A 12,191-nucleotide genomic window follows, 5' to 3' on the forward strand; every position below is an offset into this window, starting at 1 on the left:
AGTTTTAAGTAAATATTTTAAACTTGGAGGAGCATGGTTCTCTGCTTTCCACTCTCCTGGCTTCCTTGAGGACAGCAAGGGCTTCACTGATTTACACTGATAGACTTGAGATCAGCTCCAAATTTCTTTCTGGCCTTTCATTTGAAAGTTATTCTGGTGGAGAACAACTTTTTGGCTATTTAGAGAGTGGAAAGGAACCTCAGGGAATCTGCTTTTTCTCTTTGACTAGTGCCAGTAATATCATGCTTGGAAAACAATTACTTTTCTTGTTCTTTTCTGCTTCGCAAGCTTGGTGCAGCTGAAAGGTGATGGAGCAGACCCTGGAAATAAAAGGTCCTGAAGAAGAAGAGGATGAGCCATCCTGCCTGGAAAGGGTGGAGCGAGGTGGCTTCTTTAGCTCTCCCATAAATCACATGTTAACACCACCCATCAGATTCTGTGGATGACTTCAGACTGGCTTGGGGATGAAACCGCACCAAGGGATGATATTTTACTTGCGTTTTTAAAGCTCTAGGCAGAGTCTCTGGTCTGTCTGGTTGGTAGCATGTCAGCATGCACTGGGAAGGTTTGTAACTGAGCTCATAACTTTTTTATGATTTTAAGAAGGAATGCTTGGCTTTCACTACTTAATCTAGGTGTTTCTTCGCATGCTTTAAATTGTGACTACCTGTGAGGTAGTACTGGGTTTTTTTTCCACCCCCTTCTCCTTTGCATTTCTTATCCTGCTTCTTCTGCTTCAGGCTTAATTATACCAGTCAGGAGAGATGAAGTTGAAATGGCCGCCACTTTAGCTTGGAGACCGTTGCATTAAAAGAACCATGGAACTCCCCCTCTTATGATATTAAAATCAGTAATTCTCCCTCTCTTCCAATTCATTTTATTGGTGCTAGCTGTCATGCCATTCAGAAAGGGCTCAGATACTTGGACTGCAGTGCACTTGATACCTGAGCAGAGAAGGGGTGGGCAATGCATAAAAGACTGTGCAGGTCCCCTCCTCACTGTGACCTCTGCTGATGGGTGAAAAATCTCAAGGATTGGTTTTCCTCATGTTTTTGCTGTTGTAGATGGAATGGACTATTAAAAAGGAGGGTTAAGTTAGTCCTGCAAACATACGTCTCACGGAAGATAAGGTTGAGAAATAGAACTGCTGTGGTGATGGATACTTTTTGTGAAGGAAAGATGTGCCCATTAAAAAATACTTGTGCTTCCACGTGTATAACCCCTTAATCCCAGAGCAATCCCCACTGCACTGCTGGTTGGATGAGAAGAGATCATCCCAGAGCTCCCCGAGATGACCAGTGGCTGGGCACCTACCTGTAAAGCCGCTGTAGGAAGACTGATACATGCCTTTCTTCTCTCATTCCTGATCTGGAGGAGAGACGTGTGCTGGGAATGTCTGTAGTAGAAAGCTACTGTATAATGGCATTGCTTGGCTGTGAATATTCATGCGTGACTTTTTTTCTGGAGCAAAAGCGTGAGCAGGGCTGTGGCACTGCTAATTGCAACTGAAAGTGTTAATTTTCGCACAGTGGTAAAAGAATCCCAATTTGCAAAAGTTTCACTTGAGTCAGGGGTGAAGCTCCTGACAGTTTTAAAGGGTGCAGATGTGAAATGCTGAGTTTGAATATTGAGTGCCTCTTAAAATACTTTATTTCATCTGAAAGATTCCCAGGCTCTCTCGGCATGTCACTTTGTCAAACCCACCTTTTTTTTTTTCCTGGAGAGGTTGGAGTCTCAACTTATTATTCAACTTTCTATTGCAGCTTTGTTTAGTGGAGTTTATACATTCTTAGATCAAACATTATACAATCTGACCAGGAATCGTGCAATCACAGTGAGAGATGCGAAGAAGCAGCATAATTTATTCTGTAAGCAAAGGGATCATCTACATTAGAGCAGAAGTTAGTTAATAAAATGGAGTTTAGTGAAAGAAAAATAAAAATGCAGCTTTCCCTGGGTGGTGTTTAGAAATAGTTGCACTCTGATGGGGAATGTGGTATTTGTGTCTTACCACAGAGACTGGCTTCATCTCCTGTAAGCAGCTAACCTGGTCAGACTTCTTCGGGTTGAGATCAGTCTTGTCTTGTCTGGGTTGATGTGTTCTCGGTGAAGCTCCTGGCCTGTCCATGTTGCCAGGGCTCCTGAGCACAGCCCCGTGGGTCTCTGCACTGCAATGAGCTGAGCTGCTCTGTGTCTTCCCTGGCCAAGTGCAGAAGAAGGTGTCTTGTCCCTTTGCATGCTTGAGAGAACAGAATGATGGAAAGGGACTGGAAAGACTAGAGGGATTTGACCAGATCCTTATTGGAAAATGGGGTGGATAATGAATGCCAGCAGGAGGAGTAAACTACATTTAATGTTTATCCTGAGATGTGCCAGCTGTTCTAGGTTGGAAACTTATGCAAGCTCAAGCAGGGGATAGCTTTGAGGACACTCGTCAGGCATAATAAAATGTGATAATCAAGGACCACTAAATCTTGTTACTGTCTGTGCCTTGTTCTGGGGTTGTATGCATTGGATCCTTGTAGGACAGCTTTGCACTCTTAACGTGTTAACTTTGGTAAAATTACCAAATTACTGTGGTGTGACCGCTAGGTGGATGGAGGATCCTACTAAGCATTTGCCGGACAACCAGCAGCACCAGCTGTGTTCAAAAGCTAGAAAATTTATTGAGTGGGATGTGTCTTATAGGTCTGGGCAAAGGGCTGATGAGCCAAACTGCTGCTTCAGGATCTGAGGTCTGGGAGGGAGGAGAGTTGGGGGGGATTTTCTATTTTTTTTTCTAAGGTTATATTGCAGCATGGGTAGGGAACATCTCTCGGGTTCCCTGCATTACAGATCTGGGAAGTATCAGCTGGTTGAAAAATTGTTTTATCCAGCAAACATTAAAAAACCAGCTTCTGGAAGAGGAGAAAGGCTAGCTTCAGTGAAGTTTATGGTACAACTCCCCTTCGCATAAGCCAGGAGCAGGATTTAATCTTGGAGCTGCAGCAAGTACAACCAGCATTTCTCCTGGACCGTAAACCAAAAGTTGCTGAGAGTTACTACGCACACGTGCACACAATAGTGCTTAGAGCCAGTCCGCTGAGATCTTTCCTTGGGGATCCATATAAAATACCTCTCACAAAAGCTGCCCTGTGTGCGAGCAGAGGAACTCCATCTAGTGACGTTAAAAAAGGAGAAAAAAAAAAAAAAAAAAGACCACAAAACCTTTTTCACACACATGTAGTCGTGTACCTCTTATCTTTCTGCCAGTCTGTTGAAGATATCAGCCCAGCTAAACAGCACACACTTACCATATGGGACGCTAAAAATGCTGCTGGGGAAGCGATTTCAGTCCCTGCTCTGAATTCTGCCAATGCAAAAAATGTCCCCTTTGTCATGGTGGTGAATGAATTTTCTTGTTCCCCTTTCTCCTTGGATTTATGTTAACCCTGGGTTTCAGCTGGGTTTGATCTCACTTTATTGTATTGCAAACAGTAGTCAATAGCTCTTCAGCTTGAGATTGCCTGGATTTATTTTCAGGTCAAGTCAACTCTCCTTGACCCAAGTCTGAACCAAAATACATTCCCAGAAGATTCCCCCACAGGATATCACATCCAAAGACAGAGTGACATTGTAATGAGTCAAGGTTTCAGCTCAGTACAACAGAGTCCCTGTTGGTGTGGGGAAGGCAACCGAGCCATCCTTCTTATTTCAGAGCTGGGCCCTCTCATGGGGCAACTCACAGCAGATTTTGTCTTCTACTGGTCACTTCTCTTCAGTGAACAATGTCATCGATGGCATTCCTAGTGTTTGCGGTCTGAAGGGAAGCCGGTCTCAGCTCCTTACATATGTGTTTGCGTGGCTCTAACACGCACGTGTGAAATTTGGTGTGCAGGCTTTAAGCAACTGATGAGATGATCTGCATTCATGCCTTTTTTTTTTTTTTTTTTCCTTTGGAAGAAAAAGTGGGCTGTCTTGTGGGGACTGCCTGGCACAGAGGCAGAACCAACTGGTACTGCATCATGAAGTAAAACCACCACTTTGAAGACTTGGGACAAAAATGGAATGAACTCATTATTTTATCCTGGATGATAAATCTTCCTTCAAAAGAAGGCAGCCTTATGTTTAGTACAAAAGACTGTTTATTTCTTCTATGGAAAAAAAAAAGTAGTGTAATCGGATAGGATTAACTTTCCAGGGGCCCTGGACAGAAGCTAAAGCACAGACTGCCTCCTTCTTGTGCTCTCATTGGATAATTTGAGTAGTCTAAGACCTCTCTGGCTTCCTACGGCACTGGGCTGTGAGCTGCCACCAATGTGCCTTGCACCTAAAGCCAATATTAAGGACCCCAGCAACAAGGGTTTCTACAGAAACTACAATTGTCTAAGTGTTTGGCTAGTATAAACTGCTTGTCTCAACTGGGAACCTGGCCCAGGTATGGAGAAAAATACAGCCTTATTAGTGTTTTTCATCTCAAGCAGGTAGTTGAATAAATTTCTGGCAAATACATAAACTATGTACAACTGACTTAATGTTGCATTAAGAGTCTTTGTGGTTTGTGTGTGCTGACTTTGTTGTTTTGAGTGTTCATGGTTAATGTTGCATCAGCCCTTAGTATTTTATCTAGTCATTTAATTACCTAGGAACAGCCCGCTGTGCACTTTTGTCGGTGGGACCAGTGATGCTTCAAATTTCACACCTCATTGGGGTGGATGGGAAAGTTTTCAGCAAGATAGCTGGGTTGGCAAAAGGAAGGAGGAAAGTGAGAAGTCCAGCAGATGTTTGCGTGTGTGTGCTCCCTTGTGCAGTCTCCTGTTCAGTTCAGGTGATAAGCAAATCCCATCTTTTCTGGTGGGCCAAGTTGAGTTGTCTGTGCCTGAGCTGGTTAAGACTGCGACATGGTCAAACTGGCATGAATTGTATTATGGTGCAAAAGCTGCTCAGTGGCCACTGTTATCTTGTGTGGTAAGCTTAAGCTATCTTCTCCCCTTGTTCCTCTGGAATAAGCTACTTTGGATGGCACGTTATCACAGAGGAAGGACATGGTCATTAACAGTTACTGTACAGTAACTTGTATGTTTGCTGAAGACCTTCCCATAGCTGTTATGAGAGTAGCCATATATGCAGAACAGCACTGCTTGGGATGATTGGGATTGTGCTTATGGTGCTGTGTGAAGTTATTCGGAGCTCAGGTCTGCATGTGATTTTGTCTGTGATCCACAGCATCCTCATGAGGGGAGATAAACTCCAGGAGACAGTGGGGCACATCAGGGACTTGTGCACGGGATGAGTGTGTGGAGAATGTGCACAGCATGCAGGAGTTCTGTCCCAGTGTCCTCCACACATAGAGCCAACCTGGAGGAGATTCGAACCTCTATCATCCGTGGGGCTGCACTGACCACCATGCTAAAGGTGTGGATGTAGAAAGCAGGGAGGGATGCTCCTGTTTTGAAGGAATACAAGATTTGTGGGGTCAGGAGAGAGGTGGGAAGCCAAAGGTGCAGTATGACCATAGCTGTGAAAGGGGGGTTGTTAGACTAGTCCGACCCCAGTAGTGTGGAAGCTGCCTGTTGTGAGGAGACCTCATCGATGTGCTGCGGCTGGCTGTACGCAGGGTGCTTCTCAAATGTGTGTCAGATATGGTCCCTCAAGGGAGGAAGGATGTTTATTTGCCTTGATCTCATTGCAGTTACTGCAGGAGATAGGTGTCAGTCTGCTGTAGACACTTCTGGGCATGTGCCACAGTAGGACTGGAGCCTTCTGGAGAACATAGACCAGGCATGCAGGGAGTCTAGATGGGGCAGCAGCTGAAAGAGGGCTTTGGTGAGCCCATGTTTTGCGGCTGGATGTCCAGTTCTAGTCCAGTGTCTGGCTGGACTGAGAGTCAGGAGAGCTCAGCAGTTTCTACTGCTGAGCCAGAAGCAATCCAGAAGGAGATGGCCGGATAGTTCCCAACCAACAAACATCAAACTGAATGCAGCTGTAACATCTTTGTCTTCTCACTTGCTGTCAGTGTTTGCTAGCAGGCAAACAGAGACTGTTCACAATGGACCCAGTAAAAAATTACCCTTTGTGTTCATTTACTTAACATTTTCAAGGAGCTGCAGCTAAATGGAGGTGACCTTCATTCTCAGCTGCCATGCATGGGCTTAGCTCCAACAACTCCAGTCAAGCTACGCTGACTTTCGGCAGCTGGGACTTGGGCCCTGCTTTTAATGTCCCTTACTCAGAGCTCATGCAGTCGGTTTTCCTTGCCAAGATTATATTTGCTTTCCTTCCTAAAGGACTGCTCTAAATATCATACTTTAAAACAATATGTCTTTTCCCCCCACAGAGAACAATATGATATGCCACCGTTGAATTAATATGTCCATGAAAAGTGAATATAATCTCCCCAGTAGATCCCCTTTCCAAAAGATTTATGATTTAATGAATTTTTTATTTCTTACCAGCATGTAGTATTTAGTCGTTTTACACCTAGCAGGACTCTTTCGCATGGAAGCAAGTGAAGGCGGGGGGGCTGCAATCATCCTAATTCAAACTCCTTTCTTCCTTCTCTATCCCCAGTGTGCGACTTGTAACATTTGCTGCTGATGCAAAGTTAGAGTCCAGCTTTCCGTAGCATGGCTTCTGTCAAAACCTACCCCCCAACACATTAATGTCACCTTGCTAAGTTGAGACAGCGCTGTGCAGAGAGAAGTTTATGAATAGTGTTTATGTAAAAATCAATGTCTCTGAAAAATTTTCACTTCTGACTGCTTAGCTGCTCCAGGCAGGATTTCTGGCTCAGGGTCCTATTTTATCTTCCCCATGGTCACGCTCCAGCACGCTCTCAAATAAATGGCAATAATGCCTATGACAGTAGAATATGAAGCTGCAAATAACATCCATAGGTAACACCTTTATTTAGTGGAAGGGTAAGATGGAAATGAACTGTGAAGGAGAGAGCCATATTCAATAATTATTAGCTACACGGGTAATATTCCTAATTACACTACCAATTGATTTCTCCTAAAAGCTCTCATTGCCTTGAAAACGGTAAATTGATTTCTCTGCCAGCCCTTTCCTCGGTGAATCAATGCATGCCATAGTGGTGCTTGGCTTTTGGGAAGCTCACTGGGAACAACGGCTGCAATTCCCACTGAGACTGACAGAAAACGTGATGCTGGGTGGCTGGATGGGAACATTAACCTCTCTCCTGCTGTGTAGTTGGGGGCGGGGGGGGGGCGGTGGGGGGGGGGCCAAAGAATGGTTAAAATCCTGGGTGGCCCAGTTGATCAGGACCCACGTGAAGTGCTGTGTGCTTTGCATTGTCTCTCTGAATCAGCGCTGTTCACCATCACTTGTCAAGAGGTGAATGCTGACGGCAGCGTCCCCAGGCTGGACAGTCTGCCTGAAAACATACATCTCTACCGGCAGGTTTTCACAAGGCTTTCAGCATGTGGTGCTCCAAACTGCAGATGCTGGAGGCCTGTGACATCCCGAGGAGCTCAGCTTTTGTGCTCTAAAATCTTCCTCTTAAATTTGGTCCTTATTGTGGTGGTGAATTTGAAAATACAGCTTTGCAGCTACAGCATAGATGGAAACAAGCCCACAAGGGACTTTCTGGAAAAAAACCCAACCACACTAAACTCATGAAAGTTTAAAATTAATGGGTGCATAGTATGGAGGAAAAAGAGAAATCCTGCACTGAGATTTCTCTTTTCTTGTGTGGCTTAGGCTAGGCTAGGGGAAGCAGGAGCCTTGTCCTAGGATGGGTTGTGGTGGCCCTAGCAGCCTCTGCCTGCACCTCTTCCTTTGCTCTCCAGTTTTAAGAGGTCAGCTTCGTTCTGCCACAGTTTCCCAAGCTGTAAAACAGGGTAACGCCATGTGTTTGCAAGCGTGAGCGTGGCATCCCAGGACGCGCTGAGCACCCCACCCAGCATTGCCGCCATGCCTCTTGCATTGGCTTTCTCATCCTCCCAAGCTATGGCAGCTTCTTCAATTTGGGGCACCTTTGGCTCACTCCATCCTTCTGCAGAGGAGGACATTGGTCTCCTTGGAGCTGCCTACAAGTATGAGTGCCTTTCCTGCGCTGCTGCCGTCACAAGTAGTGCCTTTCCACAGTGCAGCAGCGGGGACGGTACTTCTCCCTGCTCTCTTCCCCTTGGCTTCCTCATCTTTCATCTCTTCCAAACCAGACAGGACAGAGCTGGACAGGAGACCAGCCCTGTGGCTTTCCTGACGGCTGCCGGGGGCTGCTGACGCTGCTTTAGGCATGGCTTGGCATTAAATGACTTGATTGTTTTCTGTTGGTAGGGGAAGTAAAGCTGGGCAGTACTGCAGTTGCTGCCTGCTGGAAATTCACTGCTTGTTTCCTTTCTGCCTGCGATTTCAGAGGTGACTCCTGATGTAGTCATCTATTTATTCCTTTTGTTAGTCCAGTGGCTTGTTCCTCCATCCATCATCCAACCGATGCAGCGAAGAACGTGACCGGGAGAGGACAGAGAACTAGCTGTCTTGGAAGAGGGAGGAAATGAGCACCGCCTTCTTGTCCAGCAGCCCGCTGGCGCTGGCTCCCATGACTGCAGGAAGCTCTTTTTTACCTTCATACACTTCACGGATCACAGCCTGATTTCCTCCAGGGCTCTCCCTGGCTTTATCATCTCAATGTGGGTGTTTGCACTCCTGGCCAGCTTGTTGTTCTCCGCCTGCGTGTGAGGCTGCTGCTTTTGGACACCCGCTCAGTGATGCTGCTCCCGCCTCCCTCTTGCTGCACGCAAATCCTCTCTTGTGCAATGGAGAAATGTTTCCCTTTGTCCCTTTTTGATATTTGCTGTGGTATTGAAATGCTCCCCCACCCAACACATATATGCACTTTGCCTTATTGGCTTTCTCTCTCAGCTCCCAAAAAACTTTCTAGCACTTAAAGCTGCCAACTTGCCTTTTCTTTTTTTTTTTTTTTTTTTAATTGACTTGAGTTGGCAGGGCTAGGTGTTAGCTTCCATCTGCCTCCCAGTTGGAAAGGGATGCCTTAAGAGAAAATGAGGATGCTTTCAGCCCTTGTTGCCAATGCCAGCAGGGAGAGGCTGTGGGAACTGTGGGAAATTCCTGATTTTTCTCCCCCCTCCCATTAGTAAAAACTTGTGCTTTTGGAGAAAAAAATAATATATTGCTGTAGTTCGGGAAGTTAAACAAAATATAAATGCCAAACTATTGGATAAACAGTTAAAGTAATAATCTGTCATTCAGTGCTGCATTTTGCCTAACACCCTGTGCCTGCCCCTGCTGCCATACCTATCTCCACAGGTCAGAGCTCACCCTTAGGTGTCTTTATCTGCAGTGCTGAGCGTGGCAGAGCCTTGACCTTGCGTGGGGCCTCCCATGGTCTGGGCAAAGCAGAGGCTCATCATGGAAGGGCCCCAAGAAAACCCCCACAAAGTGAATTCAGTGCCCCATGAAGCTGGCCAGTCTCTCCCTAGCACACAGCCACTCACTCACTCCTCTGTAGCAAGGTGAAGAGCTGCGGAGCCTTGCTTTTTCCCTTCCCCTAAATATCTGTAGACTCATTTTCAATGGGCAATGGATCACCTTGCCTGGATAGCTGCATCTACAAGGAGTTTCTGGTCACTGGACTGTCTGAAGATCACATCTCTTGGGACACCTGCTTGAACTTGCAGCAGATGCAAACTAATCAAGGCAAGCGGGTAGCATCTTGACCTTCCGCTGATCTTATCTGGGGTGGCCAGCTTCTCCCCAGCTCCGCCTGCTGTGTTTTAGAGAGGTGGTTTCAGATCGTGCAGATTTTTTTCAAACTGCGTTGTTTTGCTTACCGCCCAAGCATTTAATCCATGAACGCTGAGCAAAATCTGGCTTTCATAATGGAAAGGGAATGGGCTCCGTCTCTCCTGCGTGAGGAACGTGCTTGCTATAAAAAGATAACTGGAGGGAGGAACCTGGAAAGGGCAGCGAGGGCTCTGCTCTTGGTGAATGCAGGAGAGGCGAGGTTGCCTGCGACTCCTGGACAGCCAGCAGCTTTGCGGTTGCAGATGCTGGCTGGTATTTTTGGAGAGCTGTGGAAGCGATTGTAGTACTTGATGTTATTTTCTGGCACACCAAGTAAGGAAAAACCACTCTGCTTGCTTTTTTGGCTAAGTGACTCTGGAGTTCTGCTAGAGTGCCTTTATTTTCATTTTTTTTTGCCTCAGATTTTCAGCCCCTAATTTAGCCAAGTGCTTCAGTACATGCTTATTTTTAAACCTAATCCTGTCGTTGTCTGAACTCATCGTGCTTCAGTTCCACCAACCTCCATGGACTTGGGCAAGCTCTCAGAATTTAAGCGAATGCCAAAACTCTTTGTTCACCAACAGCTGTAAAGTTTGGGGGACCACATCCAGGGAGAGTGGGAGTCAGGGAGGGGGACAACATCTCACCCTCTCCATCCATGGTATGGCGAGAGACTCATCCCTGTTCTCCTCCTTCCCTGGCACCTAAACTTCCACCAGGGTGGTGGATGGCATAGTCCAGGTCGCCTCCTCTGGTCTTGCTGCAGGGTGGCCCTTTGAGCTGGTGGCAGCCCAGATCTCAGTGGAGACAGAGGCACCATCCAATGACCAACATGTTGGACCTTTCTCCAGTGTGTTTCTTGGCCACGTGTTCCCCAGGACACCCCAGTGTTCTGGGAGATGTTGGACATCTCTGGGGATCCGCAGGGCTGACCCGGGAGGCAGCAGGGGTGAGCATGGGGTAAGCTTCAGTGGGCGTTTGGAGCTGCAGGAGTTCTAATACATATAGCTTAATCTTCTCGTTGCTGGCAGAAAAGCTGAAGGTACTTGTGCCTTCACTTGCAGGGGTGTAAATTTGATGCATTTGACTCTGCTTGATGGGGGCAGAATTAAGGCATTGTTGGGCTGAGAAATGGAGCACAGTTAAAATAGCAATCTCTCTCTCTCTCTTTTTTTTTTTTTTTTTTTTTAAAAAGAATTTAGACTGCTCTGCTGGCAACTAGGAGTCCTTTTAACCTATGCCTTTGCTCTTTTTGAACAGGTCCCTTCTGACACAGAATGAAATGTCTTGTTTTGCCACATCCTTGACTTGCTTTAAGCTTGTGAACTTATGCTAGGTGGTTTCATGGGAAAACATGTTTTTAGCATGTGTTTGCCAGCAGGTTTTAATGCAAGCTTTTAATTGCCTGTGGAAATAAGATTAAGCATCTTTGGGAAAACAAAATATATGCTTTCTGGGGGTGTTGAAGCCCTCGGGTTGCAAGTGCTAAAATGCCCTTCCAAAAAAGTGCTGGTTAAACTGTGTTTGGTAACCCATTTCTCCTGGCTGGACAATGGCTCAGTAATGATGAGGTGGTTTAGGCTCTCGGAGCCGTACGTGTTGGTGTGTGCTCCATCAGCAGGGTTTGGGCAGGAGGGAGCCAACCCTCTGCTCTGGGTTATCTAGTGTTTTTGGAGCAGCCTGGTGGTACGTGCGTCAGATCCCTCGGAGCTGTCAGCACCGTTGTCAGGCTTCAGCGAGTTGTATTGTGTGGCTCTTGTGTTGGCAGGTAGATTATCATCTAATCTTAGCATCTTCCCCGGGACAGACAGACAGGCAGGCTGACCCCCTGGAGCTGAATACAGACCTACCCCCTTCCTCTCCATGGGCCATTTTAATCACCTGATTTTCCTGTGCTGAGGAGAAGTGTGAAGGAGTGGATTTTCAGTTTTAGTTAGCAAGTTTCTTTCTTCCTGTCACTTTTCCTTGGCCTTAATTTTTCTTGCCCTGGGCGAGAGAATAGAGGTAAGAATCTGCTGTCTCCCCTTGCCTTGTCTTCTCAATATTTTATAGTGGTGGGTGAAAAAACAAAACAAAAAACAGCTAGAAACCTGCTTTTGTTTTCCTTTGCTTTTAAAATTATTTCTCCTCTCTTTTTCTCCTCTCTTTTTCTCCTCTCTTTTTCTCCTCTTCCCTCCCTTTATTTTTCCTCACTTCCCCCCCATCCTGGTGTCAGCCCCCTTTCCCTCTCTCCTGCCACCGGCTGCCTGAGGCTCTCCACCCCCCCAACCCTCCATCCGCTCTCCTGTTAATATTAACGGAGACCCCCAAAGACCCACCACGCTCGCACGTTAACTCCTTCCTCCTCCTGGGGTGCAGCGCGTCGCCCCGTCCCCGCTCCCTCCCCCTGTCCCCGGAGCCCCCCCCGCGGGGGCCGGGCCGGGGCCGGGGCCGCCCCCGAGAGG

This window comes from Charadrius vociferus, unplaced genomic scaffold (assembly GCF_000708025.1).
Source record: "Charadrius vociferus isolate BGI_N301 unplaced genomic scaffold, ASM70802v2 scaffold136, whole genome shotgun sequence".
Taxonomy (NCBI): domain Eukaryota; kingdom Metazoa; phylum Chordata; class Aves; order Charadriiformes; family Charadriidae; genus Charadrius; species Charadrius vociferus.